Consider the following 26,604-nt stretch of genomic DNA (forward strand, 5'->3'; position numbering starts at 1 on the left):
GCCACCCAATTAGACAAGATGGATGAAGCAAAGAAGTGCAGACCGACAGGAGCCGGATGTAGATCGCTCCTGAGAGACACAGCCAGAATACAGCAAATACAGAGGCGAATGCCAGCAGCAAACCACTGAACTGAGAATAGGTCCCCTATTGAAGGAATCAGAGAAAGAACTGGAAGAGCTTGAAGGGGCTCGAGACCCCAAAAGTACAACAATGCCAAGCAACCAGAGCTTCCAGGGACTAAGCCACTACCTAAAGACTATACATGGACTGACCCTGGACTCTGACCCCATAGGTAGCAATGAATATCCTAGTAAGAGCACCAGTGGAAGGGGAAGCCCTGGGTCCTGCTAAGACTGAACCCCCAGTGAACTGGTCTATGGGGGGAGGGCGGCAATGGGGGGAGGGTTGGGAGGGGAACACCCATAAGGAAGGGGAGGGGGGAGGGGGATGTTTGCCCGGAAACCAAAGAATTATTATTAAGTATTAAATAAATAAAAAAAAAGAGTCTGTGGACATGATGCTCTAAAATATATCCAGCTTCACTTGAACTTAGCAGGCTATTAAGCCTAAGTCAAACCACAAGGAAACAAACAAACAAAATGTTCAACGTGGTTCATCACGTAACCAAAATCTAGAAAAAGAAAAATCTAAAAATCCAGACCAATAGAATGGCTCAGTCATGTAAGCACTTGCCTTGCAAGCAGGAGGACCTGGGTTTATATGCACAGAACCATGTAAAAAGTCAGGAGTGGTGGCACATGCTTGGATTACAACCATTGTAAGCTCAGAGGCAGAAAGAAGTAGATCCTTTGAAACTCACTATTTAGCCACTCTAACCCATGTGACAAAGTTCTGGGCCTTGTCTCAAAAGATAGTAAGGGAGCCTGGAGGATTCAGTGTTAAAGTGTCTGCCATGCAAACAGAGAACTTGAGTTTAGATCCCCACTATCCACATAAAAACCAGGTTCAATATACAGTTATAATGCCACATATAAGCTCGAAAGACCCAAGATACAATCCACAGACACAGGCAGCTCAAGAAGAAGGAAGACCAAAGCATGGATGCTTCAGTACTTCTTAGAAGGGGGAACAAAATACTCAAGAGAGGAAATACGAAGACAAAGTGTGGAGCAGAGACTGAAGGAAAGGCCATCCAGAGACTGCCATACATGGGGATCAATCCCATATATAGACACTAAACCCAGACATTATTGGGGATGCCAAGAAGTGCATGCTGACAGGGGCCTGATATAGCTGTCTCCTGAGAGGCTCTGCCAGAGCCTGACAAATACAGAGGCAGACTCGTAGCCAACCATTGAACTGAGAATGGGGTCCCCAGTGGAGGAGTTAGAGAAAGGAGCTGAAGGGGTTTGCAACCCATAGGAAGAACGGCACCAACTAACCAGACTCTGCCGAGCTCCCAGGGACTAAACTATCAACTATGCCCATGACTCCAGCTGCATATGTAGCACAGGTTGGCCTTGTCAGACATCAATGGGAGGAGAGGCCCTTGGTCCTGCGAAGGTTTGATGCCCCATTGTAGGGGAATGTCAGGGCAGGGAGGCAGGGGTGGGGTGGGGTGGGTAGATGGGTGGGGGATCACCCTCACAGAAGCAGGGAGATGGAGAATGGAGTAGGGGTTTCCAGAGGGGAAACCAGGAAAGTGGATAATATTTGAATATTTAATATTTATTGGATATTAAATAAAATATCTTATAAAAAACGAAAAAATAAAAACTAACCTCAGGACTGGAGTTGGAGGTAGACAGAGACAAGTGGCTCTCTGAATTTGCTGGTCTCAAGTAATGAGGAGGACAGAAAGGAAGTAAAACATTCAGCATCAACCTCTGGCCAGTGATATCTTGTTGTCCTCTGACCTGCACATGTCTCTATACCTGTGCACACATGTGAGCCCATATGAATGCACATACAGAAATCCTGAATGTCAGAGTAATTCAGTGGCCTTTGAGTTCCATCAGCAAACCCCACCCTGGGGCATTCAGAGCAGACTGCTGCTTCATGCTTCTGGTCCTGAGTTCTCTCATTAGTGGACCTGGAGATAACTCCAGTGTTTTCATCTTTGACAAGGTCTTCTTGTTGTCCTAAAGATAACAGTTCCCAAGGTAGGATGTCGAGAACCGCTGCCCTGAATTTAAGACGACTTGATGTATTATAGCATGTAAACCTTGACTGGCTACAAGGGACACCATGGAGATGTCTGAGAAAGATTGAAGAGTCTGGGTTGTATAATTAGGCAAGATTTGGCATCTGTGTTAATTTTCAGATTTACTAATAGGATTTCACAGAAACATGTTCTTATTCATAGGAGATGCTGACTGAAGTATTTAAGAAAGAAGTATGGTAGTGTCTGCAGTTTTTTAAGTATCTCATTAAGATGTGTGTATACACATGCAGACTCAAGAGAAACAGTAAATGTACCAAAATACCAAGAGTAGATTTCAGTGAAGAGTATGCGGGTGTTCAAAGAACTGTGTTTTTAAATCTCCTACAGTCAGAATTTCAAACAAGAAGGGGTTGTGATCCTGACACTTGATGTTCATCACTCAAGGACCTCACAAATCCTTTCTAGCTTTGTGTAAAGGGTCCTTGTCGTCTCTTTTGATCCCTCTTGGATGGCCCATTTAAGCATCTTACTCTAACAATGGCTGAGATCCTTGCAGGCCAATGTTTTTCTTACACAGCGATTAGTTGTCTAATATCATCGAGATAGAAAACTATCACTCCCTCCTTATATTAACACTGTCTCCTACTGTCCTTATGTTCTCTCCCTTCCTCCTCCCTCCCTCTCCACCTCCCCTTTCTACTTCATTTATTCAGTCCTTCTCCCCATTTCCTCAATGCAAGCCCCTGTTTAATTTAGACGACAAAACGCCTGACTAGAGCAGTCCTTCTGGTTCTTTGGCCATGCCTTCTCACATCATTCACCATTTACTGAAGCCCCACTCTGCCTTCAAACAGGACAGGGACATTGCCATGGCTAGGTCTCAGCTCCTGGACACAATGACCCAGTATCCGAAGGCAGGCAATGAGCAAACATTCAATGTTAATGTGGACGAGTACCTGTTATAAATTCAGATGCGAGCAGAATGAAGATGGTAAGACAAGGCAGAATTATGGAACTAGAAAACAGCCTTCCTGCTAGTAGTCACTGCTTTGTAGTCTAGGCTTATGAATTTTGGCAGACCACAGGACTTACATTAAGGTCAGTAGTCATGCCAAAAATGAGGATGAAAGCTTTTCCTGTCAGCCCTCCTGGTAACTTAGAGGAACCTAGTTGCTGAGTATGTATTATCCTTGCCAAATGATGGCATATCTGGGGGTATACCCTGAAGGTTTATCATTTTTTCACCAGCAATTTTGGAGCTGTTCTAGATGAATAACAACAGAACAGACTACAGTTGCAAATTAGCCCTTCCACTTGATGCCTAACATAATAGTTGTCTCCATCTTTCCCATTCCCGAGACCCGGGCAGGCATCTCCCTGTGTGTGGTTTCTTTGGTTAAGTCATCTACTTAGTTTTCCCGTGTACATCAGGCCATAACGAGAGAAAGGACATCTAAGACACTTTTCAAAATCTTGGTCAGTGACCTACTCAAAGCCCCTCCACTGACATTACTTAGGCTAAAACATATTCCTCCTGGTATCAGACTATGAAGTCTAAATCAAGACTTCCAAAAAGAGGAAGAAAAATGTGTGGATTTTAGTGAGCAAAGCATTCTTTGCTTTGATGAATAAAAACTTTTTTTTCCATCTCATCCTGTTTCAATCTGAAAAATACAAGAACATCAAAGGTCGTTTACACAAAATAGTACTCATTAGATATCTGTCATGGTCATCTATGTGCAATAGTAATACTAAATAAAAATTTGACCTGCATAACAAAATCTCACAGAGCCTGGTAGGAAGCCATTACTCTAAATTCACAGGTTGTATTGAGTGAACAAGCATCTCCAAAATCCAGGCTTTGTTAGGATGACAGCAAGGATCCTGTCTCCAGCAGACTGTCAAGAACCAATCATTGTCCTGCACATAGCAAATAATGAATATCCATTGTAAGGAATTGGTATTAAAAATAATTTGTGTGTGTGTGTGTGTGTGTGTGTGTGTGTGTGTGTGCATGTGCATGCAAAGTACAGGTGTCTTTGAAGGCCAGAGGAAGGTGTTGTGGCCCCTGGAGCTGGAGTTAAGAATCTATTGTAAGCTGTTCAACATAAGTATTAGGAACTGAATTCTGGATCCTTTAGAAGAGTAACAATCTTGACTAAGTTATCTCTCCAGCCCCAGACTGATACTATTAAAATCCCAAATAATACTTTGTTCTTTTTAATTGAGCATATGCATTTAACAAGCATTTTTCTTGGAGCTAAACATTTTGATGACAGTAACTCCAGAGTAATTCTAGGCTTTCTGGCGTTACCTAAACACTCATGAATACTTAAATCACTGATACTGTCACAAGCCTTTTAAGCTTTACCTTTGGATCAGAGTAAGCTAATCAATTAAATGGCATCTATTTTTAAAACAGAAGTCACTAGGTACCTTTAAATGGAAATTGAGGATAGAGGCCTTAACTTCCAAAGCACTTCCATTAATTAATTAAAGCAATGAATCTGCAAGCAGGTAGATGGAAACAGATGTCCTTAGACGCCAGCATGGGTGTGTGAAGTGACAAACCAGCATCCATAGCTTTTGCAGAGCATAGACACACAGCTCTAAGATCAGTTTTTCTCAAGCTTCCTAAAACTGTGACCCTTTAAGAGAGTTCTTCATGGTGGTAGTGACCCCCAAACCATTAAAATTATTTCATTGTTACTTCAAAACGGTAATCTTACTACTGTTAATCTAATATGCAGGATATCTGATATGCAACCCCCAAAGTGGTCGGTCACAGCCCACAGGTTGAGAGTCACTGCTTTTGATCCGTCTTAGGTAAAGTAGTGGGGTTAGGGAACTGATACAAAGACAGTTTCCCATGAGCTAGTAAGAGGCCAGGGAACCCAACAGAATCCAATCAGAGCAGATTAAAGTGGCCTAATATGTAAAACACACTCAAGGTATAATTGACAGTGGTTCCAGTCAGCAAACTTTGGTAAAAACTCTCCTGTGTCCACGCACTGACATCCAGGTGTTCGGATTCCTGAATCGTCTCTTCCCTCTGTTCTCGCTGCCCATCCTCTCCACCAATAAGTGACTTTTCCTAGCTTAGGGTTGAAATGGAATATTCATGACTGTTTCAAGGGCCACCTCTTTTCTGAAGACGCTCATTTCTCATTAACTATGAAAAAAGTTTAAATGAAGAAGAAGTCTAAGAATTAATGAACTACCACAGAGCAATAACCAAGTCTACTCTGCAATAATGCTATACCAGAGGCATCAAGCCCTATTGAGAAACACACAAACAGAAGGACTGTGGGTGGCATCTAAAGCAAAGCAAATGGTTTACTTTCTTTTTTAGGGGGTTGGTCCCTTGATACAAACAACGCATCCCTGAAGTGAGTATTATCACTGTATCAGAAGCTAAAGGAGCTGGCTCCTTCACATATCCTCTGGTAACTCAGGTTAACTCCCCTATGTCACATGCAATCCTCTTATCTTTGAAGTCCCATTCAAATGCCCCTTCACCTTAAATATGTCGCCAGTGTCCCCTGGGCACTAGTCCTTTCCCTGTCCTTTCTTCCCAGGTTCTGTCTACCACATGTTCTTTCTTCCACATGCCCGCTGCAGTCCAACCAAACATCGCATCATTTACATACAATCTCATTAACATGCAGTCTCTGTGCAGCCAATGATGCTTCCCCATTCAGTTTTGAACCCAGAGTCCCCATCACTGTTCCTAGAAGTCAGAATGTGGTTAGGACACCTGGTGTGGTGAATAAAAATGCAATATATGAGCACTTGAAGCTTTCTGTTCATGTAACAGAAGGCCGAAAAGAGGTCAGAAGCATCCGTCATTAAGTTGTAAAAACCCCAATTGTTACCCATTGGCTATGGCGATTAAAACTAATCTCCAGCGAAGGTGATTTTTTTTCATTTTAAAATAAAAGCTAACACACACACACACACACACACACACACACACACACACACACACACAGAGAGAAATAGATACTCAATATCCATTTAAGAAACTGAAACTCATTATTGGCCCAAGAAGATGCTACTAGACAAAATAGCAAATTTAACTAGAGATGTAACAAAAATAATTTTAAATCTAGAAAAATTTTTCAAAGGGTTGAAGAAATAGAATCATTCATTCAATTATTTTATGAGATCAGCAAATTATACTGACACTGAAACCGGCGAAATATAAAATTAAAGATTATGGAATTGCTTACCTCATGAACCTGAGTGCAAACATCTGCAACAAAAGCCTGTAAAGAGGCTATAGTAATATTTAAAAATACAGTAAACAGGACCACATAACGTTTATCTGAGAAATGCAAGGATGATTCTATATTCAAAAGTGAATAGAACCTCACTATACTAACATGGGAAGAAAGTGAAAACAGGACAATTGATTTGGATAAGCTGACATCCAGCATTCATTCATTGAAGACACACTCTCAGTAACAGGAAAAAACCAACTAGCCTCAGACAATCCAAGTTGAACAAAGTCATCTCCAACACACCCATAGCGGGAGATGGCATGCTTTTTCTCCACCAAGAACTTTATGGGAAGCCCACTTTTAACACTGGCTGTTCTGTTCACAGATCTGCAGGTTCCTAGTGTGAGTTTTCCACACGTGTCTGAGACAGTGAAAGACATGAAGCCTTACCGTGATTCTTAGGCAGGCAATTGCAGTTCCGGGGAAGTTTAGCAACTAGGCTGGACTTTCACAGAGGAAGAGCCTTCAACGTATTGCCAAGGCCCTGAAAGCTGGTGACACTCTTAAACAGGACCATATTGTGGTGATTGATAGGGAGGGCATGTATCTTTCCAATGCTACAGTACATAATAAATCCATAGGCCATCTGATTGTGACCATTAAAAAGGAGGGTGGGGGACTTCTCAATTCTAAGGGTGCTTTTTTGGAGACATATCTTCTGCACCAGGCTTGTGTCTAGAGACCAAGGCAGAAGATCTATGAAGACTCCCAAATACAGCCATGTTGGCTGCTGTGCCTCTCCACAGTATCAGTTTTTATTTGATCACTCCGTGTACAGGACTCTATAAAACTCTATCATCTTATGGCATCTCTAGTCCTGCTAGGTAGCTTTCGTTATTCCCAGCACTCAGTTAAAAAAAGCAGCCATGTATTCAAGGAGACAAAACATTACAGGGAAAACCTCTTGCTAGTTTTCAGTTACCCTCACTCCTGATTCTGTGTTATTTTCTTTATACCAAAGGCCATTTCGGGGATCTATGGTCTATAGAAGGCTGCATAGTGCAGTATTCTTGTGACTCCTGGTTTTTTCAGAGAGCTGTGCTTCTTTTTGTGATGAAATGTTCAACATGCACTTTTGAGCTACAGTGACAAATCTTCTTTTCAAAGAGAATGTTCCAGAGAGACATTTCACACAGCAAAGTTTAGCATGGTCTTCTTGCTCCACCTCCCGTTATCATGACTCTCTTTATTGAGCTTCCTTTGAGTACACAGTGGTAAGTAGCTAATATGGTTCATCTTATCACTTGCTCCTTTAAAACATCTTAGGAGGTAGTTTATGTTATTTTGCCTTCTTTCTTTACAGACTGCCCATAAAATGGAAAGATATAAACAAAATTCAAATCCATGAAGCCTTGGGCATAGTGTTTCCATTCTCCTTGGGGACCACCAAATCAGTTTATGGTACAGTTTGTAAAAATCCTTGTCTAAAGCTTTTACTCCTTTTTCCTACAGCCTGTGTTGCACAAATCCATCACATATCAGGGTTTGTCCCAATGGTTCCGATTCACTCTGAGAAAGAATAGAATAAAAAGGAGCCAAGTATCCCCTAGAAATGATAGGGAAAAAATGCACCCTTGAAATCTCAACATGGTTGCCTGAACAAGCAGGCATGACAACACCAGCTGACATGACAATACAGACAGAGCAAATTTATAAACCCCACCTGTCAATGAAGAGCTACAAGTGGGCAATAGCTGCCAAGAGATTAAGAATCAGTTTTTTACATAGGTGAGGTTGCTCATAGGTTGTCTAGTCCCAAGTGGTCAGCCCTGGGTATGTGTGCATAAGAGTAGCGCTAACTGAACTCAATGGGATTCCCCTCCCCCACAAGACAATAATAATTAAACAAAATTAATTTGTAAGGGTACACAGAGGAGATGCAGGGCTCATGTATGAAGTTCTCAAAAAATATTTTTTAAAAGCCAAGAACATTTACAAGCTTCTATTCTTTTGGGAGTCTTCCTGCAAGCAAGGGAAAAGAATTTCCTAGGAGATTTATATGAGACACCTATTCCTTCTGCTTTGGGGAGCCCATCTACAGTCAAGTACAGGCCTTCTCGTGACCTGTCTTCTGCTAGTGGGCTAAGGCATACTCTTCAATTTTATGGAAAGTAACTTCACCTTCCCTTGACAGGTCAGCCCTTGGACTCAGACTTTAAAGACCTTATCTTCAGAAAATAATGAAAATCGAAGTAACAAAGTCAAACCAGTCATTAAATCTCTTCACTCTGGACTACCCATACTACTGTGAAGAAGTGACCTCAGCAGTGATTGGCCTGTTTCCATTTGAGGTGGCAAAGCTTTCCAATAAAGTGGCATGCTATCAGAGCATTTTTGCACAGCTCCAGGTGCCCTAATAACCCAAAAAGGGTGGGTAGAAATTAGGAGGCAGAGACATATCATCTCTGGGGAACTGGGGCCCTTTGTCACACCACTGGTAATCAAGGCTCTGGATCTCTCTCTGTGCCGGTAGTCTGAAGATGCCCTGCAGTAGAACCTGATTTCTGACACTGGACAGCTCTATTCTTTTAACATTTTTTTTTCATAATTTTTCAGCCACTACAAGATACAAGGTCATAGGCTCAGAAGTGAGATACCTTTGGTTCAGATCTCTGTGTCTGAATATGTACACCTTTAAAAGGATGATAAATGTCCTGCTTAATGCCCATAATTGATAGGATGTTGCATATAAGGGCCTTGGCAGTGACTGGCATGTACTGAGTACTTGAGTCCCTTAGCTCCAATTAGTTTTTCCCCAAACCTTTCATAATCATAAAAATCACATCATTGACTATAATCCTAGAAGTTGGTGAATTTTTATTAAGCTTATCCCGGAAAGAAAGAAAGGGAAGCAGGAAGACAGCAGAAGTGTAAGTTGGCAAATGGGACTCAGGGTGAGCACAGGTGATGGTGGTAAGGGACGTAACACTGGATTAAGAAGGTCCTAGAGGCTTGGTGCAACTGACACAGCAACCTTTGTTATAGTCACCCTGCTACTGAGTGTCAGATTTAGAATTCAAATCTCAATGAGAATCCATGATCTGGTGGTACCTGTACTGCCTGTCTCAACACAGAGCCCCTGCGGTGCTGAGCACAGTAATGTCACCTTGAGTTCTGCTCCTTCTTCCTACTCAGATTAGGATCCCAGAACTCACATGGTGGCTTACAACTGCCTTTAACTCCATTCTGAGGGAAACTGAGGGAGGCCCTCTTCTGATCTTCACCGGCCCCTGCATGCATGCAGTACACCTATGTACAGTCAGGCATTGGACATATACATGCACATAAAATAAATAGTACATTTTAAAGAATCTTCTTAAAATATCAAAGAGGCCTAGGCTTTGAATACTATTATAACATCCTCAAACTGTTTAAATCTTCAACTCATGTTATATAGAGGGATCTTGCTTATTTGGGACATTTAACTACAGCTATTTCCAGTATAGCCATATTGTCACTCTTCTGCAACCATTTAAACAAAGACCATAACGAGGTTTCATGGTTTATTTTTTATCTCATTACATTCATGGGTTAAATTTTAAATGAATCAGGTATAAAGAAAATGCAAGATTGCTCAATTGGTGAAGACACTTGGCACCAAGGCCCACTACCTGAATTTGATCCCTGCCACCCACATGGCAGAAGAAAAGAAGCTCTCACGGGATGTCCTCTGAGTAACACATGTTTGTTGTGGTGCATGCATGCATAATTGAACATGAACACAAAGGAACAAACAAACAAACATAAACAAGTAACTATAATGAAATAATAAATAACCGTCATGTATAATCCTACCATACTGTCTGGATTTGGCTGAAGGATTTTAGTGTTCTTTAGTCTCTCTAGTCTTTTGTTTTTAATACATGAAACATGTGTAAGTTTTTATAATCTTTTATTGCTTAAATATTTTAAAAATATTTTCAGCATTGTTGAGTGATCTGTAACATTGTGTTCTGCACATATGCTGTAATTTACTTACTGGTTCTACCTAGTTGCATAATGACTGCTATAGTAAACATTTTAGCAAATAAAGACACTGCTTATCTTTTCCCAGTTTTGTTTCCCTTAGAATAGACTCCTAAGGAAGCATTTTTGGCCTCAATCAACTAAATGTTTTCTAGTCTCAATGCATAGGAATAAAATAAGTTTTTCAAAAACAATGACTAATTATTAATTTCTATGTGATTAAAAAATTAAAACTTTGAAATTGAAAAACAAACATACAGAACATGGCTATGCTCCCAATAGCACCAGGGTTGGGATTGGATCATTAGCTGGTAGTTTAATAGTGTTTTGTGTTTGTGTATTATTTAGGGTAAACCTCATCCCATGATATTCACCCTCTAGTTTCCTCCTGTACATTGTGTATCTATGAACACTCAACAGTCTTGGCCTTGGCTCACAGGATATGCTTCATACATTCTTACCAGTTGGATGTGGATATCCTTAATAGCCTCATACCTCAGCTGGCCCAAGAATGATGGCTCTTCTAACCACTATAGAGTCTTTTGTGTGCGGTGTAGTTGCAGTGTTCGAATGTTGTTGACTCATGAATGATTAAAATCATAGCTAACACTAAGCATTTCTGTGTATTGTGCATGTCAATAAAACAGAATGCATTGTCTGTCAGCCACTGGAACAGCCCTGAAACACAAATGAAGCCGGTTCATATGTGGGGACTCAGAAGTGGGATCTGGGAGCACAGTCACTATTAAAAAGCTCATGAGTGTGGGTCTAGAATAGGATGAGTTTTTACTTGGTGTCTCCAAAATGGAGCAGAACCTTGCTGTGTGTTGTGCCAAGAGGAAAAATAAGGTGGACCTGACATCTTGAAGTTCTAGCTGTTCACGTGCTCAGGTTGAAACACCACTATTATGGACAGTGGTAGTGACAGTCATTAGCAATGTCAACTGAGGTCCAGACCCTGTACTGAGCACTTAATCTTCTCCACACATATACTCTAGGAACCATTCACCTCATTTAACTAGGAAGTGAGGCACATGGCCTTACTTATGCCTAAGCAAATCAGGACTGGAGGAGCCAACATGAAGTCTGAGCGTTGAGTTGGCAGAACCCACTTTCTAATCACTGCAGAGATTCTGTTACTGTTGACTTCAAAATGATAGACAAAAGTACATTAAGCATGTTAAGCCACCAGCTTTGGTTAAAGAGGCAGACTCCATGTGTCCAGTGACTTCAGATGGCAGCATGTGAAATGGAGTACAAGACTACTGTCCTTCATCAAGGGGTCAAAATGGCAGCTAAGGAAACAGGCTTGGGTGGAAATAGCCAAAGATAGTTCAAGTCCTTTCTCCCTTACTGTGTAGTAAGAAGTAGTTAACATTATTCTGTAATAAGGTATCACATACGTCATATGTTGATATGGACAAAGTGTTTGACAAAACGTCTTTTGTAAGAACACAAAGATGTGCTTTATCTTATGTTGCAGACATAATGGTTGGGATGTCTCCTGTCCTAACCTCCTAGTTTGTAAGGGAAGGAAAGCAGCAATATTCAATTATTTAGTCTCTCACTGAAACAGTCATGGGTAGTGAGTGATAAAGAAACACACATCAGAAGAAGTCGTTTATAAAAAGCCAAATTTTTAAAACAATGTCTTGCAGTGAAAATATCTTCCTTCTTCATCCGGCCCAGGATGTTGGAGTGACATGAGGCACAGGAAGAACCACTTTCAGAACATGAAGGTGACAGTCACATGTGGAACATAATGGGTGGGAGGGGTGGGATGCATGTGGATGCTACTGACACGCTCTTCCAGACCCTCAACTGTTCTGGGTGGCCGCCTTCCATCATTTTATAGGAGGAAAATAAACCTACACAATCTGTCAGAGTTCTTCTGCTTCTTCAGATTATGGGAGACAGACATCTGAGGGCCACACTACCTAGTCTGTGACAATGCTAAGTTTTGAAAGGTGATTGTGATTGCCATTCTCTATAAGAAGTCTCAGGCTATCAGATTTATGTGGGGATTTATGATCCTCCTCCTTCTAGCCTTTAGTTAGTTGGGGAGGTAACTATGGCCTGGAATAGAATATCGTGTCACTTAGTAAAATGTGATCATCAGTGACTAGTGGACTGGCAGGGACAGAGGTGAGTACTATATAGCCAATAATGGAGATTAAAGTGCTAGATTGAAGTACTTGAATCTCTGTGCTGTACCAACGACCATGAATAATGAGTGTATGAATTCTGGCCCTTATTTATTGTTTGTTTGTTTTGCCTATGTAATGTAGGGTAGGGACAATAACATTGACCTTCAAGAGCTACAACAAATGTAATAATAAATAAAACAACTATCATGATAGTTAGAAATCAAAATACTTAGCCAAAACATGGCTAGAGTTGAGCGTTTTAAGGGCTATGAGAAACAATGGTCCTTCCCCTGCATAACTGTCCTTTCTAAGAACCTATGGTGTGCCAGGTCTTGGAGATTACCACCAACAACCCAGTTGTTCTCTCACCTCTTACCCATGTGGTGGCTCTTCAGCTTCATGTGGCAGAAACACAAACTGAGCAAGCAGGTCAAGCTTCGAAGACTGTGCGCGGGGCTCCAACAAGCAATCTAGGCAAGTTCAGAACTTAGGCTGGGGTGGGGATTGAGGGCAGGAGTTGGCAATCTCTTCCATTTTGCTTGCGAGAAGATTGAGGGTCAGTAAACCCCACTACCTTGGTTAGCTAGTTTAATGTCACAAAATGCTGACCACCTCTGTCTATAAGGTTCATGAAAACAACCCTTGTTATTTTTTTTAATCGTGTCTAAAGACAAAAGGTCTGTAATTTTAAAGTATTAACCATGCCATGTACTTAAGCCATCTCCATCTTGTGCCCCCATTTCTTCGCTGTGACATCACATTTCAATATCTCCTGAAGAACTGCCCTCTGAAATGTGTCATTGAGTGTTCTGACATGGAATCTGTACCTCAGACAAGTGGTTGCAGAAGAGCCTTCAAAACAAGCTGTCTATTGTCTGACACATTTCTATTTATTTCTACAAATGTATGCCATTTTTCCAAATCCTCCTTGCTCTACATGGGTGTCATATTTGATCTGTTTTATTTAGGAAGGGGGAAAAATCAAAAGCTAAATGTATAGTTGTGGGGTTTTTTGTTTTTTGCTTTTTGGGTTTTTTTGGTGGTCAGATGAAGCCATTTCTGGCCTTGTTTATATCTACTGAAAGAGATGGCACTGTGCCTGGCCAAGTCCCCTTTCCCTCAGCCTCCACAGTCCAGCCAGACTCACAGCAGTGCTACAAAATATAGACTTGAAAAGTAATTAAGATATAAGTATTCCAGAAGAGAACACATGGTTATTTAAAGCCATTGGACAGCTTTCAAAAGGAAAGATCTATGAAATCCAAGGGCTGAGAGCCATCATGCTGTTTGCCTCCATTTCTCACATTAAGAATAGAGACTAATTATAAATCTCCAGCAAATATGACCTGGTAAAGAGTTTTCAAACAAAAGCCTGCACCGAACAGGATATCTGGCAGATCTGGTCACTTGTTTTCACTAATAACCATTAAAGCTGTTCCTAGTAAAGCCTTTTACAGCAGCATTAGAAATATCAGGGTTTACGTTTTCCTTAATGAATTGCTGCACTGTGTTACTGCTGCATCGTGGTCTCCCAATGGCTCCTGATCCTCGCTTTGTCTCTGTGGTGCCTCTTTCCCTCCTGCAACATTTTGTTTCCAGTGACACGTCAGCCGTCTTTCACCAACCTCAAAGGAAAGTTGAATGCAGGGCTCACAAAGTTAAGCTGACATTTGCTCCCTTCCAATAAAAAATATTTAGTCCATTAAACATAAATACCTGTCATTATGATACATGGAGTGGGTGCGAGCCTCCCGGTTCCCTCTGATGTTTATTACATCCAAGCAACTGCAGTGCCTGCATGTTTTCAACTTTAGTGTATTGATTAAACTTTTAAATGGCTGCCATATAACCCAGGGACAGCGGGAAGATTAATTTGCGTCAATGTTCATCTGTAATTCATTAGCCATTTATTCTTTACAACCACATGGGCTATCAAGAAAATGCAGGCCATTTTTCACTCGGCACAGGCTGAGAACAGATTCTGAAATTTGTGCTGCATACAAATAAGTTCCCGGGGTCTGGCCAGTTAAACTGCTTGGCTTTTCAAAAGTTGAGAAGAGGAGGAGTGGGGAAAGGGCATGGAGACTCCTGGGGAGGAGGGAGCCAGCATCATCAGGATGCTCAGGGCTTAACTGTGCTAGTCCTTAGCTTTTCTGTCCATGGATGCTGGTTTCTTCTTTCAGTTGGACGGAAACCTATGTCTGAGCAGAGGCAATAAATAACCCAGTTGCTCTCTTCCCCATCACTTCTCTTCCCACCCCTACCTAATGTCTCCTAAAGTGCTGTTCCTGGCAGAAAACCTCAGCCAGTTGCAGTGAAGTAGAAAAGTGTGTAGCCTAGAGGAATCTGGAGCTGTCAAGTCAGGGACAGTGGCATTTGAACCAGCTCTTCCCCAAACAGTGGAATCTCAACCCTGCCCGGAGCTGGGAAGGTGCCCAGCTAAATAGCGAGTTTCCTGAGGGAAGAGGGAAGCCATCTGGCTTCTCCACGTGCCCTCCTGACCCTCTTGGCAGAAAACAGACTACAAAGTAAAGGCATACACAGAATAAACGCACCCCTGAAAGACCCTTCTGCACACAAGGTGCTATAGGGAGAAAAAGGAAAGAGCTTTGTGTGCTCAGGTCAGAGCTGAAGAGAAGAAAGCACAGAAGGGGAATTGTTCTTCATAAGGATGAATAATTAAAGCAGAGAGCTTGCAGCCCAGGCCTCTCTGTGGCTCATCACTTTAACAGTGAACAGCAAAGAAATCAATGGTCATGAGGACATGGTGTGTGTGTGTGTGTGTGTGTGTGTGTGTGTGTGTGTGTGTGTGTGTGATGGAGCTGGCTGGCAATACTGGGAGAAGCCGTGTGCAGATGCTGAAGGCAAGAGCTGCCTAGTCTGTGGTGCCCACAAAAAAATCAAAAGTAATATTACATACTGGTAAGCTTTGGTAATAATATCTGAAAAAGAGCCAGAGTAGAGGAAGCCTTGGGGAAGAGGCAGTAAACTGTTCATTTGAACTCTAACTGCTTAGGTTGCTTATAACCAGGACTAAAAAGGAGGCTACCATAAAAGTGCCCATCTGGAGCTATCTTTGCTCTACCTCACACCAGGCTTCACCAAGAGTCAGCAGTGTAGGGCTCCTTTGTTAGCCCCTTGGGGAGATGAGATCAGCTTATTTATCTATCTTGTGAATAAACTAAAAACCGAATAGAATATATGTATGATAGAAAAACTGCACTAGGGAACTCGAAGATCACTATACCTTTTCTGGGCCTTGGCCCTAGTCCTGAGCCTGTGACTCATAGTACATCAATTTCATGTGCTGTTGTTTTTTTTCCCATGGTAAATTATATACTTGTATTAGAGGATCTCAGTAAATATTTGTAGAGTGAACCAACCCTAAAATCTAAACAGAAAGATTGATTCATTTATTTCACTCTTCAGCAGAAACCTATGGACCGTCTACTTGGCATCACCACTCTAAACCAGGGATCAAGTGTGAGAACGAGGGAAGCTGCAGGCCCTTGTCAATGGGGCATTTGCAGATTGTTTACTTTTATTTATTTCTCATGGAAGTTGGGGATTTTTCTAGACCCCTAAGACCTTTATAAGACCAGGTTCTTTGTCTGGTCTTTCTCTAGGCAAATCCTGAAGGTGACAGTGTTTAAACAGTTTATGCCTTGGGATTTATTTGGATGAGAGCTAGGATGAAGTGAGTCTGAACTTCTCAACAAGGCCCTCACACACAGGCCTATGGTACCTTCAGATGACACGGATGTCACGGAAAGAGTCTGTTCTCTGTGGGGGAGGATGGACTTGGTTTGGCTTTGGAGATGGGTGTTCACAAATAATGCGCCTTGCCAAATACATGGCTCATAACTGGCCATGGGACTGAGAAACACAAAAGCAATCTGTGACTGTTCCAATTATTCCATCAAATACTGAGGACCGCATATCACGTCCGCCTCAGTCTTGCTGGGAGGGCATATTAAGGGGCAGAGACAGGGAGGGTAAATCATGGACTCTGGCTTCACACAAACTCTTTGTGAAGACAAAATAAACACATGAGAGGAACGCAAGGGGCAGGGAATTAGAGATAATTTGTTCAGTAGGTTTTTCTTCCTCAAACAAAGAAAATTAAGTATATTGAGGGCAGCCCAGGATCCTGGAGTGCCAGCATGCTCACACAGGATATGAGAAACTGTCACCAGGACCCAGAGATGCTCTCACATTCTGTATTTACTTCCCATTGTTAAGGTCTACTCTAAGGAAAGGGTTCTTCAATGGGAAGAAAACAATGAAACCCAGATTTGAACTGTGGAGGTTTCTGTTGTTAAAAAGATCACACAGTAAAGCAAAGCTGGGAGAAAGAGCAGTGCATCGAGTGCCAATTACAGTGATAGCAATGAGCCCAACCAAGAAACCTAGAGAAGCCCAGACTGCTAAGGTAGCATGAGACACTATTACAAGACAAAATATGTAAGTCACAAAGGGGGACTAGAATTATTTGAAATGTGCCTATCCTATTTGTCCTGTGTTCTTTGAGAGTTTAATTTTTTGCTTTTAGAATTGGAAAAGGCCTAAACGGTTTAGACAGTGTGGAACAGATTATAAATGCTGTGAATGTTAAAATAAAAATTTGGACTGAAGGAGTCAGAGTTTGGATTTCAAGTGCTCTTTTAAAAAACAGATTTTAATAAACAGAAAGGAAGAGAAAAAATGTCCCTGGCCAAAAAGAAAAAAAAACCAAACTATCCTACCAAAAGCTGAGCTTTTGTACCGTGAATGGCCTGAAGCAGGAATACTGAAGAACATTTGGCAGGAGTGGACGAGGCCCTTGGAAGAAATAATGTCAAATAAATAGTCCTGGATAAAAGCACTTTACACTTGGGTTATGTCAGAGCATAATTATCCTTTCTGCTCTCCTTAAACCCATAGGTGCGTTCCTTGCTTTTGAATTCTCCCTTACCTCTCTCCAAGTATGGGTCAGCTGGAATTAAAAATGATGTGTCATATCATCATATCAAAGAGATTGCTTAAGCGTGTGGTTTTCAACTTTGGGAAGTGATTCCACATGTCATCTTAGTTAATAAATTACAAAAAGCAGCTGAGTTCATTTGGACTAAAAAGAGAATTCATCATGTTCAAAATTTTAAAATGTATCCAATAAAATGGAGGGAAGGAAGACAATGGGAAGCCAGCAGGCCACAGGCATTATTCTCCTCCAATACTGGCTCAGGAACAATTATGTGGCTTGTGTACAGTATGGGTTATTAGAATGTCTCACCATAAAACATGGAAAAACTGAAAGGAGTATTAAGGAGAGAAAGGCAAAAATAAAAGAAGTAGGTTCCATTTTATTTATTTTATATTTAGGGTATGTGTTTGTGTGTGTGCACTTATGTGTGTGTGCCCATGTATTGAGGTCGCAGTGAGTATGCATGCATTTAAATGCATGCCATGTGTGGAGGTCAGAGAACTACTTGTAAGACAATTTGGTCCTCTCCATCTTCCATGTCCAATCTGAGTGAAGATTTTTAAAACAATAGTTTTAGTCCATAACTCCCAGAAATAATGGAAGAAAGGTCCTAAGGACCAAATGTTAATTAAAAACAAAACAAAACAAAATATAAAACACCAGTTAATATAGTGCCTGTACCCACTTGTCTTAGTCAGGGCTTCTATTCCTGCACAAAACATCATGAACAAGAAGCAAGTTGGGGAGGAAAGTTATTTATTCAGCTTACACTTCCACATTGCTGTTCATCACTAAAGGAAGTCAGGACTGGAACTCAAGCAGGGCAGGAAGCAGAAGCTGATGCAGAGGCCGTGGAGGGATGTTACTTACTGGCTTGCTTCCCCTGGCTTACTCATCTTGCTCTCTTATAGAACACAAGAGTATCAGGCCAGGGATGGGACTACCCTCAAGGGGACCTCCCCCCACTTGCCTACTTGATAACTAATTGAAAAAATGCCTTAGAGCTGGGTCTCATGAAGGCACTTTCTCAAGGGAGGCTCCTTTGTGATAACTCCAGCTTGTATCAAGTTGACACACTAAACCAGCCAGTATACCACTCATGATGGAGAGATACTTCACATGAATCATGGAGTGAGTGGAAACTGATTTGGAGCTGATATTTCTATCGTGCTGATTGTTATTTGCTAAAAGGCTGAAACAATGATGATTTTTAAAATATCTAGAGGGCTGGAAAGCAGTTAAGAGCAATGGATGTTCTTCCAGAGGTCCTGAGTTCAATTCCCACTAACCACATGTAGCTCACAACCATCTGTAATGGGATCTGCTGCCCTCTTCTGGTGTGTACTCATAAATAAGTAAAGATTTTAAAATAAGTTTTTTTAAAAAAATCTAAGTTGTTCCGTGGTAGAGTGTCTACTTAGTGTGTGTGACACCCTGGGTCAATTTTCAGGGCTTTCAAGCAAACACAAAACGAACAAATAAAATGAGTAAATAAATAACTCTAAGAATAGTACCTCACCCCTTTCCTGGACATTGACCTCTGACCGTGCCGGTATCAGCCTCAGGTTTGACAAGGGGTGGAGTTTTAGAAGTAATTGACAGCAATGTCTGCAATGTTTGGCAGCCATTCTGTTCATCTGTCCTTACACTGTTACGTGCCTTTTATTTCCAGCATTATTCCCATTATTTTCTAAGGTATAAGCTTTAAATTGTTACTTAGATGGACCAGCAGTAAATTCTCACCCCATATCCATACTCAGTTATTAAGTTTGTTGTTGTTGTTGCTGCATCCTTATAGGAGAGTTTGACTCTCTGCACGATTCCAGACTTGTCACCTCCCTTGGTGTTCCGATGCTGCCTAAGCATCATAGTACTGCCTCCTCTTTCAGGGTGAGCAACCAGTCTTCTTCTGCCTCGAACTAATGCCCAGGTCTTCTGACAAGAGCCTGTTGGTGGAGTTGGTTTCTCTCCATCTGGTCACAAAATCATCTCTTTGTCTTTGTTGCCCTTCAAGTTGAATGCTTTCCTAAGCTGAATCTTTACATTTGCTCTATAGTATAACTATGGATGGTTGGGTGGCTTTGTTTGTTTGTTTGGTTTGGTTTTGTATTTTCTTTTTCTTTTATTGGATATATTTTTTATTTACATTTCAAATGTTATCCCCTTTCCTTTATGGTTTCCCCTCCATAAACCTGATATCCCCTCTTCCTCCCCCGTTTCTATGAGAGTTGTCCCACACCCACCCATGCACCCCTCCCACCTCCCCTCCCTGATATTCCCCTACATCGAGCCTTGACAGGACCAAGGACCTCTCCTCCCGTTGATGATGCTCCAACAATGCCATCCTCTGCTACATATGTATCTGGAGCCGTAGGTCCATCCCTGTGAACTCTTTGGTTGGTTGTTTAGTCCCTGGGAGCTCTGGGGAGTGGGGTTGATTGGTTGATATTGTTGTTCTTCTAATGGGGTTACAAACCCCTTCAGCTCCTTAACTCATGCATGGTTTTGGTTTTTTACTCAGTTTAAAGATTCTATCTTCTCTCCTAAACTTACTTTCTGAAACCTTGATGTGCTAATTGGAAAATACTCTCCAGCCTGATTTTCATCTATACTTTCTTGCCTTCCACACACTGGTATCTCTGGGTTGCATTCTGTATACTTTCTTTGGATATACTTATAATAATTTACCAGTCTTCTCTCTTTTGTAATCAACTCTGTTTGGTTTAACAGTGAGTTTTTAAAATGTGTGAGTTTTAAAATTTGGCACTAAAATGTATTTGAATGTTTTTCAGATTGGAAGCCTTTTTCCTTCCAAAGACATCTTTCTGTTCTTTATCATTGCATACAGCTTTTCTTGCCACCTTGGGTCTTCCCAATATCTGACACTATTGAGGGCTTAACTCAATGCTTTCCCTGAGTCTCATGTGAGGGTCTTTTGAGTGTATGGTCTTATCTGAATATCTTTTTACCTTTTTAAAATTAGTAAAATCTTTACAGCCTGTCCTAACAAAGCTTTCTTCCAGAAAGAGCCTATGGTACAAATCACACCACTACACTAAAGAATTTAGACTTACTTAAGAAGCCTTTTGTCATTACTTCATATTCTACTTATTCTGGTATTCAACTCCATATTCTAATGTTTGATCTATGGACAGATACCTATTTTCTTTGCTATTTTAACTTATCCTCTCTGATAACATCTATTACTTCTAGTTGATTTAAAAAGGTGTTAATAATTATTATTTACCTAGATATAAGATGCATCTAATAAGCTTGAAACTCTGGTATGTCTACTATATCTTCTAATATGTGCACACACATACACATACATACACACATACACATATATACATTTACTTTGAAAATAGTCGCATACTTAACGACGTACTTAAATTGGTGTGCAATATGCCACTAAATTCAAGCTTAAATTTGTATCTATTACATTTACTATTACATTTACATTTATTACTGTTACTTTCCAAAAATATTTTTGAATGTCTATATTTTTAGGGCTTTACATAGATCTCAACTCTGGCTTAAGGAGATATTCAGAGACACTTATTCCTCGGTTCAGGTGGATTATAGCATTTCAAAAGAAAGTCCCTCCCTATCTCCTGTATTTTAATATTAGATTTCAGACTTGATGTTTGTATAATTATCCCAGAAGGATATATTGCAACAGTTTATGTGCTTATAGCATGGTAAGTTTGATGGACATGAACACTCTTGGCTCTTGGTGAAGGGAAGCAGTGATCTGAATCTTGAATTCCATCTCTATTTTCCCGACTTTCTAAAAAGACCATGGATCACAGACTTCCATCCAGATGTGTGCACCAGATAGGTTACTACAGCTTTACTTACAGTGGTAGAGGGTATCCTTCTAGTTTTAATATCTGATCAGTGGTAGCTTTCAGGGACAGTGCCTCCTCTTTTCTCTATGCCCATAACTGGGCAATCTGGTACAGAAGTCAGTTGCTGTCTCTCTTGGTACTAGAGTAGAAGTTCAAATTATGTAAACATTGATCCACTTTAGCACAATGCCCTCGTCACAGTTAAAACAAGTCACTATATTTTTAACAGTAAGTTGATTTGTGATAAGGATGGCCAACTATTTCAATGGGAAAAAAGAAGTCACTTGCAGCTCTTTCCTCTGTTTAAGCCATATGCACCAGATTGGGTACTTGCCTTCCTCTGCCCAGAGTATCTCAGCCCATGAATATTGAACATTATATGTTCTGGGTGCCTATGTGGCACCACAAGTCATGACAATGTAACCTCTTTAGGGAGAGCAATTGGTTCCTTCCCTCTGCTAAACATGTATGAGACAATTGTCCCTGTGACTAGGGCAATCTGCATGATGGCCACCATCACTTGAGGAACTACTGTTTTGGCTTTGGTCATGTTAATAGGTTCTGCCTGCTGACAATAAGTGGACTGTTTAGAAACCTATAGGCTTGTGTACAATTTAAAATTCATTTGCAGAGTTTCACTGATGATCCCACACATATTTAACAAACCTGAAATTTATATATTGACAACTAGAATGTAAGATGATGGATTTAGGAGCCATACTTTAATAAATTCAGTTTCTGGGACAGGACACATACTGAACCTGTGATTACATCTCTTAATTTTAGCACAGAAAGGCAACCCCTATCTGAATCTATCAGTTGCATCTCAAAGAGGCACTGACCCCATCTAATCAGAAGAGCAATACTGCAACCCATGGACCACTGGGCACAGTCCATTAAGAGCCATGCCATTTGTGACATTCATATTCCTGGACACATATCATTCTCATTTTCTCTGCCCAAGAACAAACCTGATCCTCAGAATTATAAGAGGGAATACCATGAACCTCACAGTACAAATTTATGAAAAGCACCATTGAACATCATATTCATCCTTCACTCAAAGGACAAGAAGACAACATTAAAAGTGAGAAAATGAGTAACAAAGATTTAATTTTATGCATATTAAATGGTATGTCTTATCAATGTGTCAAGGGTTCATTACAGCTTAGTGAAACTAGCATCCCCACATACTAGCACAGGATGGTAACTGGGACATCACTAATTTTGATGATCCTGAAGTGGTACTTTCTGGAGAAACACCATATATATCTCCACATAGTTTAGACCATCTCTTAAAAGTATATGGATTCACAAACTTAAAAATAAACACATCTAATGAGCTATGGAAAACTGAAACAGAGATTGTGATTTGAGCCATTTAGAAATCTACTTTTTTCTTTGAACGTTAATGATAGAATAGCAAAGAGGATATCAATTGACTTTTGTACTTTAAAGCATTTTTAAATTTACTCAAACATCCCCTAAAAAAAGAGCAAACCATTGTGGCATTAAGTGACGGAGCCCAAACCACAGTTATATCTGAATAGCTGAGGTTATCACAAAATTAAGGTACATCCATACTCCCAGGGGAGTCACAATGCTAAGGCTATATCTCTGTCTAAATCCTTCATGGCCTTAGTGCCCAATGCTTTAACATACCTCACAGGGGAAATGGGCATCTACACAACAAGGAATGCTATGTAACACAATTAAATCCTTGGCATTTCAATTCACTCTGCAACAAAGGAGTCCAAAGGGTCAACACTGGGTAACCCCAGCCCCTGGACAACTCCTGCAGAAATGAAAACCAACTACACAAATAAGGGATGACTTCCTACTACCCTCCCATTTAATGTGTGCGACCTGTATGTGCCTTTATGTACATGGCTTTGTTTTGGATGTTGCCACTAAACAGCGTTACTGAATCCTAGTCATGGAGACTGATATATCTTTCTTCTCAAAGTTTTATCATTTTAGTTCTTGGCTTAAATTTGACTTATTTTTTACATTTTGTAAGGGAAATGTCAGTTTACTCTATTGTATATCCTTATTTTAACATCCCAGTAACACTTGTTGTAAAAACTATTCTTTCTTCCCATTGAAATAGTTGGTCTTCCTTATCACGAATCAACTGACCACTAAAAAAATATAGTGATTTTCCATGAAAAAAGAAAGAAAGAAAGAAAAACTGGAGAGATAGCTCAGCAGTTAAGATCTCTGACTGCTCTTCCAGAGGTCAATTTCCAGCAACCACATGGTGGCTCACAACCATCTGTAATACATATACATAAATATTGACTTATTTTAAGTGTCGGATTCCATTATGTTGACTATATGATAATCCTTGCATAAGTTTTACAGTTTCTTCATTATTGTAGTACTTTGCAGGAAGTTTGAAAATTTCAAAGCGTAAGTCCTTATTTATTTTTATCAAACTATAATGTTGCAATTCCTTGAGCCAACATCTAAGGGCCTCCCCAGGCTTTGAATACTCAGCCCTCATTGTTCACATCCACCCACTTCCAAGTGACCATCCAGGTAAAAGAGCTCTAGACCTAAAGCACTTAGCCCAAACTTCCCCTTTCCAACCAGCTGCCAGGTGCCAACTGGGAGGGGAACTCAGGCCCTGACCTCACCATAAACACCTTGGTATGTCCAGCTCCAGTTGCCCACAAGCAAGGGGTGCCTTAACATTGCCTTACCCTCTGTTCCATATTTTTCCTGTTGGTCTTTTTTTTACATTGTTCTTTCTTTCAAAAGTCAGATTAGTCTTTAGTTTCTTTTACAGACTTTGTTTTGGGTCTACACCAGTTTTAGAAACACTGCCATTTTAATGCTAGGTCTTATAAACTATGATTGTATCCAGTTAAGTTTCTTTTAATATTTCAATAACATGAATTTTCTAAATAGACACTATACAGTTTTTCTATTGAGTTGACTTCTACATGTTTTATACATTTCTATACCACTATGAACAAAATAATTTGCTTAATATCACTTTTGGATTGTTCATTGGAAATACATAGCAAGGCAGCTATTTTGTGATATCGTGATCTGATGTCCTGTAATCTCCCAACTCATTTGTTAGCTCCAATTGGATTATTAGTGGCTCACTTGGGATTTTTTTATTGGATATTTGTTATTTACATTTCAAATGTTATCCCCTTTCCCGGTTTCCCATCCATAAACCCCCTATCCCATCCCTCATTTGTGATTCCTACTCTATCAAAGCATTGAACTTCATGATCTGACTACTGACAATGTACCACTTCCAAGCCCCGCCCCCTTTTGCTTCACCTCTTGCACAATATATTTAAAGCAGGAAAAAATTCCAGTCATTACTTCCCTTGGATCTGAAAGGGAAGTTCAAACCATAAAAAACCCAGCCTACACATATAGATGTTGACCCATTTCTACTCATTTTAAAAGTCAAAGCCACTGTTTCTTTTTCATTCAAACCAAGCATACCAGTTGGGGTGCATCCCCTTTTCTACCCAGAAAGTCTTTGATGAAAGAAATATTTCTCTCTACTCTCTTTGGTATAAATTATATAATTAGTTTTACCTCTGAAACAATCATGAGAGGAGGCACCCATGCTCTGTGAGACAACCAGAAAATAAGTTGCAATTACAATCTGTTGATTAGTTTTATGTCAACTTGACACAAGCTACAGTTATTTGGAAAGAACCTCAGTTGAGAAGATGCCTATATCAGATTGCTTATAGGCAAGTCTGTGGAGCCTTTTCTTGAGAGCTTGTTTGGAGGTTCTAGCAGAGGAGTGCAGCTACTCGTATACTCTTGACTAAAGACTAGTCTTCTTTCATTCAGGGAAGGTTGTCCTCTTCAACCAGGAATGCAGCTTCGGGAGGGATGCACATGGAGTAGTGAAGGAGGAAGGGGACACCTGCTTAACCAGCCAGATTCACTTAATCAACCCTGGCAATCAATGGGGTGACAATTGTTGCAACCAAATCACCCTCACATCTGAGCCTTTTCTTAATAAATGATTGGTACGAGAGGGTCAAGCCCAGTGGAAGCCATGCTGACTCTAAACAGGTAAGAGAGCATATTGAACAAGCCATGGAGAAACAAACCAGTAAGCTCTTCATGGCCTACAGTTCCTGCCTTCTGGTTCTCCTTGAGTTCCTGCCCTGACTCCTTTTTAAGATGCAATTTTGTAGTTAAAACCTTGACCTTCATGTGTCTTCATGTGTCTCCAGAAGACTGGAGAGTGGGAAATGGATAAATTATCATAACCAGGTCAGGGGGCCAGAATTTGCTTAATATAAAAGTAGTACCTACAGCTTTTATTAATCCTATGGGGAGTTGCTGGCTTGAGGAGGCTTCACCTCAACAATGATCAGAGGTATCCATTTGAATAACAAATACTTAGGAACGTGTCAGATTTATCTTCCACTCTATGAGCAATGGTTAATATCATCCATTTGACAAGATCTAGAAAAGCAGTTCTCAATCCATTGGTCACAACCCCTTTGAGGGTCACATATCAGATATCCTGCATATCAAATATTTACAATGTGACTCATAGCAGTAGCAAAATCACAATTATGAAGCAGCAATGAAGCAGTTTTATGGTTGGGGTAATCATGACATAAGGAACTGTATTAAATGGTTATAGCATTAGGAAGGCTGAGAACCACTGCTCTAGAATCATCTCGGAGACATATATCTGGGAATGCCTAAAAGAGCACTAGATTGGGATGATTGGCATAGGAAGGCCCACCTTAAAGGTTTGTGGCACCATTTCATGGGCTGAAGACCTACACTGAATAAAAAGGGAAAGGCACCACTGCTATGGATTTCCCCCTGAACTGTAGGCAAAAATAACCAGTTATTCCTTAAGTTGCTTTTGGTTGATAGTTTGTTACCAAACAAGAAAAATAACTGATACTACTGGCCACAGGGCATTTTCACAGCAGTCCTAAGGCTAGCACTGGACCTTTCCAGACTCCAAGTATGTGGCCTTCCACTATTTTGTTTCAGTCAACAGTTAAGATTAGCCATCTCTCTGATTTGTTAGCAGCCAAAGGACTCTAGTCAAGATGTCGTTCTGTTATTAAAATGAAAGTGTGTGCTCTCCTACTAATTTAAGTCCTTGTTTATAATTCTGTGGTCTCTTGCATTCTGGTTTTAGTTAGTGAGTTGAGATCTGTTTTAACTGTGAGAAATATATGCCAAGGACATGCACCTAAGTCTTGTAAACATCAAGAGATGTGGACCTTGAACTATTTTTGCAGTCTGTTT

At 40.6% G+C, this 26,604-nt stretch overlaps 1 protein-coding gene across 2 annotated transcripts in view; it reads right to left on the bottom strand.

The window, feature by feature from the left end:
* The window catches only part of Lrmda (leucine rich melanocyte differentiation associated), a 1,059,015-nt gene that overhangs the window by 19,955 nt on the left and 1,012,456 nt on the right, over positions 1-26,604 (bottom strand). The gene's annotated exons all lie outside the window — the stretch shown is intronic.

The sequence above is a fragment of the Rattus norvegicus genome, chromosome 15 (genome assembly GCF_036323735.1).
Source record: "Rattus norvegicus strain BN/NHsdMcwi chromosome 15, GRCr8, whole genome shotgun sequence".
NCBI lineage: Eukaryota > Metazoa > Chordata > Mammalia > Rodentia > Muridae > Rattus > Rattus norvegicus.